Source organism: Peromyscus eremicus, chromosome 14, assembly GCF_949786415.1.
Source record: "Peromyscus eremicus chromosome 14, PerEre_H2_v1, whole genome shotgun sequence".
Lineage (NCBI taxonomy): Eukaryota > Metazoa > Chordata > Mammalia > Rodentia > Cricetidae > Peromyscus > Peromyscus eremicus.
This window is the reverse complement of record NC_081430.1, coordinates 69,853,265-69,859,883: the sequence shown is the minus strand read 5'-3', so window position 1 is coordinate 69,859,883 and position 6,619 is coordinate 69,853,265.

Below are 6,619 nucleotides of genomic sequence, written 5' to 3'. Positions count from 1 at the left end.
AGGCTTAATAGATTGGCCAAATAATGGAGTGGGAGGATAGAGGAAAAGGGCATCAAATGTACATAAATGTACCATCCTTGCCCCAGATTACTGATAGAAAGCTCTAAGTATTCTCAGGAGATTTTTTTTTTTTTTTGTTCCCACTGTATATTCCTTAAAAAGTCTTAGGTTTGCTTTTTTAAAAAATATTCTTCTGATGGGATGGAGGATTTTATCTTCTAGATTGAAGAATAAGAGGTTCAATACTGTGTTGATTTAGTTGTCAACTCAACACAACCTAGAATTGCCTGGGAAGCAAGTCTTAGTGAGGAATAATGTAGATCAGGTTGGCCTGAGGGAATAGGGCATTGTCTTAATTACTACTTGATGTAGGAAGACTAGCCCACTATGGGCAGCACCATTCCTGAGGCAGGGAGTACTAAACAGTACAAGAAATGAGAAAGCTAGCTGCAAGAAAGAGAGCAAGTAAGACTGCATGCATTTCATATTTTAGTCTATTAGCATTTTTCATCCACAATCTAATGCATAAAACAAGCTAGAGACTAGGGGTGGAGCTCAGCTATAGTGCTTGCCTACCATGCAAAGGCCCTGGATTCAACCCCTGACACCACAAAAGAAAAAGAAATAGCTTAAACAATCCCTGTTGTAGCATGAATCTTAAAAGTTCTTATTAATAAAAACAAACCTGGAGCCAGTTATTGGGGTGAATGCTGGAAGATCAGAGAAGCAGAACAAGCCACAGCTACCTCACCTTGCCAATTCCTCAGCTGATCCTGTTTCCTCAGACTGGATGCCTCTCAGCTGAACTGTGCTGCTCAAAAGCCTAAAAGCTTAACCAGCCCCTAGTTCCTGGTTTTCACTCCTTATATACCTTTCTGCTTCTGACATCACTTCCTGGGATTAAAGGCTCACTTCTTGGGATTAAAGGTGTGAGTCAACATGTCTGGCTGTTTCCAGTGTGGCAGATGGATCTCTGCCTCCCAAGTGATAGGATTAAAGGCGTGTGTGCCGCCATTTTCTGGCCTCTGTATCTAGTGGCTGTTCTGTTCTCTGACCCCAGATAAGTTTATTAGGGTGCACAATATTTTGGGGAACACAATATCATCACACCCTGTAATCAACTACTAGTGATGAAAGAAAAAAGGAAACAAAATTATTTGAGAAATTTTAGAGAAATGCACATTCTCATTCAATATTGACCAAAGTGCAATTTGATATAATTGTTTTTGAAAACTAATAAGAATGTACACCAAGACCCATCATGTTTTTCTCCTTTCTGTCAATAAATACTCATAGTTTATTTCCTTTAACTGACATAATCAACTATAAATATTTATGTTCAAACATATGTATATATCTTTATATTAAATATAAAGGTATTTATGTATAAAAACACATAAAATACGTATCTTTATATTTTAATATATTTTTTTGTAGCAAGGTCTCATTATATAGGCCAGGGAGGCTTTGAACTTTTTATGCTCCTGTTTCAGCTTCCTGAATGCCGTGATTTTAGGCATGAGCTACCATGCCTAGCTCTAAAGACATACCTTGTTTTGTAATGGCAAAAAGTTGAAAATAACCTAAACATTTAGCCAGATAGGGTTGATTAAATAACTAATATCACAAGCACTCAACGGAATGAATACTAAGGAAAGACAAAAATCTTCAAAAGTCATTTGTTTTTTAGAGCTGATGTTCTCTGGTGTATGAATAGTAGTGCTTTCAAAATCCCGTGGGCAGTACGCTTGCAATTCCCTGGTTGTTTCCTTGAATATGCTTTTCAATGGTGTTTCTCACACACACACACACACACACACACACACACACACACACACACACACACACCACCCCTGAAAGGAAATAAACCGAATTTCAAAAGTTGATTTTTATACTTATGAGTGAATTTCCTTTATCTTAATTTTTCCGTAGGTTTTTTTTTTTTTTTTCATGCTGAAATGTAAAAGAAAGAAAGAAGATAATTGCTTCTTGGAAATTCACCCTGTTACCTCTGGGTGGTCTGGTCTATCCATTCGGCTCCAGCTAAGGCTGATCAGCGTTCTTTATTACACGCTGTTATTCCCACCTAGCTTTGCACAAAGCATGTTACAAATGATTTTCCTCTCTGATTTCTATAGACAAGGGGTTGAAACATTGCAGAGAAAGAAGGGCCATGAAGAAGTAGGGCAAACGCAGGCTGCATGTTGTTGGCAAGACCTTAAAGAGAATTCGACTCTGCTTTTAAAGCCCAGAACTGGAATGCCTTCACCGCATTCTGCTCTATTGTTCCAGCCCCATTTGGCTGTCACATGCCTTCTCATCAGTTGGGATCCGGCCTTTGCATAATTGGAACGTGAATGAAGAGTTGGTTTCTCCTGCTGTCCCAGCCTCTGTTGTCGAAGCCTTCTCCTCGAAGACCTCCTCCGATGAAATGTTTTTCCAGTTTCAAAGAGCCCTCCCTCCTCCCTTTCCGCCACTCGGAACTGCTTGCAGCTGGGCCGCCTTCCATAGCTACTCCATTCGCAGTCAGTGTTAACTTCGTTAACCTGTTCATGTTGACTCATTATGCGGTTTATTATCTATTTCGGGATTATGTAGTTTTGCAGTAACTAGATCCTGCTAGTTGGAGATCTTCTAAGATTCATTGTCTTAGTACTTTCTCCCAATAAAAACGATTAAGCAAGGACCTCCTTAAAAAGAATCCAGACAACACAGTTCTGTCACATGGGGAGAGCTAGTTAGTACGGAGACATTCTATCTGTGGTAGAAAAAAAGAAAGAATTAGGGTTGGATGCAGAGGCATTTGTCCATTCTTTGTCTGATTTAATCTCTGTCATGCTCATAATTCAAGTTGTTCTTTTCACTTTCTCGGAGACCCAGCATCTCAATTTAAAGCAGAATAATATATGCCTTCTACATAAAACACGTGATTGGGTCAACAGTCCAGTCAAAGGGAGTCAATTTCTTACATGAATACATTAAATGGCAAGATGTCATTGAATGACTAATATCTCGATTAAAGACAATACAATTTATATTTGTATAATACTTGTATTTGAGACTGTATGATAAGTAAAATGTGAATGAATCAAGTATAAACTTCTCCAAAGCCCTTTCTACGAATTAACATAAAAAGTGATATTAACGTTTTGTTTTGTTTTGTTTTTTCGAGACAGGGTTTCTCTGTGTAGCTTTGCGCCTTTCCTGGGACTCACTTGGTAGTCCAGGCTACCCTCGAACTCACAGAGATCCGCCTGGCTCTGCCTCCCAAGTGCTGGGATTAAAGGCGTGCGCCGCCACCGCCCAGCTTGATATTAACGTAATAGATGGATGCATTTGATGTGACTTCAAGTTACATGCATCTAAAATAGTGTGGTATACAAATAAGGTTTTCGGTCTTCAAGACTCTGTTAATGTTTTAATGGTGAGAATTAAAGAATATGTTTTAAGGACACAGATTCCACACATGTTTAAATTAAAATGACTCTACATGAGGGATGTGCAAATCTCTAAAGAGTTTATTGAAAAAGTAGACCTATGGAAATGAACCTTTCTAGTGTTGATCATTTAACTCTGTCAGGTGTAATTTTGGGGTCACTAGGAGTCAATGGTGCTGGCAAATCTCTTCTACTAAAATAGAGTTTTCTTTGATGCACACAATTTGTGCTAAAAATTGGTCACAAGCAACATGGTTTCAAAACTGGTGAGTCCTGTGGGCCATTGACACTCTCTCCTAGAGAGTGGGGTGGCTCACTTCAGCTGGTAAATAAGAACATAGGCTGCTCTCTCCCATTGAGGTTAGTTCTCAATGACATGAGTCTTGAAATAATGTAGGGATGGAATTAATCAAGGTCTCTGAACATACGTCATATGCTTCTGTTTTGCAAAAGTGATTTGGGGATATGAAAGTCCTGTTAGTTGCTTATTATCATATGCAGACCTCTTATTTTAGGACTTTAAATTTAAATAACCACTTGGGAGGAACCACTACTAATATTTTGAATCCAGCTAAGTGTGTAGCTCTGGATTTTTAGGTACAAAAACCATCTGTCTTTTATCATGAGTCTTTTATTTGTTGGTTGGTTTTGTTTCAAGACGTAGTCCCTGGTCCATGCTGATGTGGAACTTGCTACACAGCTGGGTACCTTGCCTAGCTTGTACCTCCAGGTTGGGAGTCAACAGGCCTGTGCTGCCTTGCCTGTTTTATGCCATGCTGGGGACCAAACCCAAGGCTTAGTGCTAGGCAAACACCATGCTAAACTGAGCCACATTCCCAGCCTACATACATCTTCTAATAGTCATAGTAAGACGCGGACAACCCTTTTCCATTATGAAAGCGACTTATTCTCAGTCCCAGAGGACTGAATAACATGAGAGTCACCATAGCCACTCAAAAATGACATTCATCGACTCTAAAATGACATTGACTTCCATTGCTTGCTTGATATACTTGCTAATAGCTTCTTAATGGCTAAGTGCAAAGAGCTAGATCAGAGCCTCTCCTGCTTGGCTTCTCCTTGTGTTTTTCTGCTTGGAGCCCTCCCTCCCCTTTGGTCCTAGGTTCGGCTCTCTCCAGGTCCCCTCCCATCCCTCTCAGAGCTCTGCTTCGGCTGGCTGCTCTTTTTCTCCCCCAGCCTTAACTGCTGGTGTTTCACGGGGCTCTAGCTATTGATCATTTTCTCTCCTAACTCTACAAACCTTCTTTGTTTACCTTAACCTCTCTCAATATGGCAATGGCTCCCATAATTATCTTTAGCTCTACACTTCCACCTGATGGATTGCAGGTACCAAGTCAGATTTATTGTTTGCGCTGCCCTTGACCTGTCTTCCCAGATTCCTTCTCCATTGGTGGTGTGGCTCAGGCTTGAAGACACAAGTTCAGCCACGGTGACTCCTTTTCCCTCACCCTCTACTATGCACTCTCTCAATTATAGTACGAATATATGTTTTAGATTTGATTCTTCTTCTGTCTCCATTGTCAGAACATCACGAGAACTCTCCCTCGTGTCTTAGATTATTACAGAAGCATCCCAATAAATCTAGTTATCAGTTTACCAATCTTGCCATTCTTTGTGGGATTGGACGCAGGCAGGAAAGGGAGCTATGGTAAGCTTTGCTTTGCAAATGTGTCTTAGCAGTCACCTGGCAGGTGGATCCAGTCTTCTCACCTTGTGAAACAATATATCATCTACAAATTCATGCTTGAGACTTGAGCAGTCAAGTTAAAAAACAAAAGCTTTGTAATGTTTGAAATCTACAGTTCTGTGTTGGACTGCGTTCATAGCTCCCCTGGGGTGCATGCAGGCCGTGGATCACACAATGGATTCTGCTCCTCCCTCTCTTCTTCCTCCCCTGTGGTTCTCTTCCTTGCTCTCTCCTTTTCTCCTCCTCTTCCCTTTTTGTTGCCTTTTTTTTTCCATTTTGATCTTTAAAAAAATGTAATTTTACGTATTTTTATTTTATGTGTATAAGTGTTGTGTCTTTCTGTATGTAAGCACAGGAACACCTGGGTACAGTGCCCAACAGTCCAGAAGAGGGCTTCTGATCCCATGGAACTGGAGGCTGCAGCCATGTTTCTACACTGGGAACCCAAAGCGGGTTTTCTGCTAGTGCAGCAAGTGGTCTTAAGCTAAGCTACCTCTCCAGGCCCTCATTTCAATCTCTGGACACTTTGCCAGCAGGCTGGCTATTTTGTCAGCTGTACAGGTGATGGGTTACGGGGTGTGAGCCTGGGATGTAAAGCTTTTAGTGAAGACACTGCCCAACCAAATGTACTTCGTCATAGAGAAAAAAATCATCTTCAGATCAACGGAATGAGTAGGAGGCATCCATCGCCCTGATGATATGAACCTCCACCCTGTCTTTCCAGTCACAATGCAGAAGACTTCTTGAGGTCAGAAAATTTCATATTTCTATTTATAACTTTCAAAAGGCCTTCACAGTTTCGCAGAGTGGTTTCTAAGTCAGGAGTTCTCCTTCCCTCCTCTGTTGCCAAGTAGATAGATCTCTTGTAGATAGCTCTCCGTCATTAATCATCTCAAGTACCCCAGGCCTGGGGCCTCCAGAGTTGTGCAGTTCATCACCTGAACATAATCTGAAAGCTCCTGGCACCACTCCTCCAGCCCTATGCTACTCTGACCTCTTCTTTGATGTCCAGAAATTGGTGTCTCCCTGGGTATATTCTCCATGATTCCCTGTTTTCATTGGACTGGGGTGGAGGGGTGGGGGGTTATAATGTGTTTGTAGACCAATTGTATTTCTTTTTTAAATAGTTTTTATTCATGGGATATCGTGAGGCATGGTCCTTTAATGAATCGAACTTAGAGTGAAAAAACAGCAGAGCTAGACTCTTTAGAGAATGTCTCGTGCATCCCTCTGCCATCACGCAGTTGTTACAGCCGTTTCCTTTTGAGCAAACTGGATGATTGATCTGTCTGCACCACACCAGAGTAGTGAATGGTTTAATGCGCGCGGGGGGGGGGGGGGGGGGGGGGTGGGGGGGCGCTCAATAGAAGTGTAAGATAAGACGTGCTTTAGTCAAAGAGAAGGCAATGCACGTTCTGTCAGAGGTAATGGATGCCGGGGGTAGGTGTGCAGATACTACAGAGTCTGGACAAGA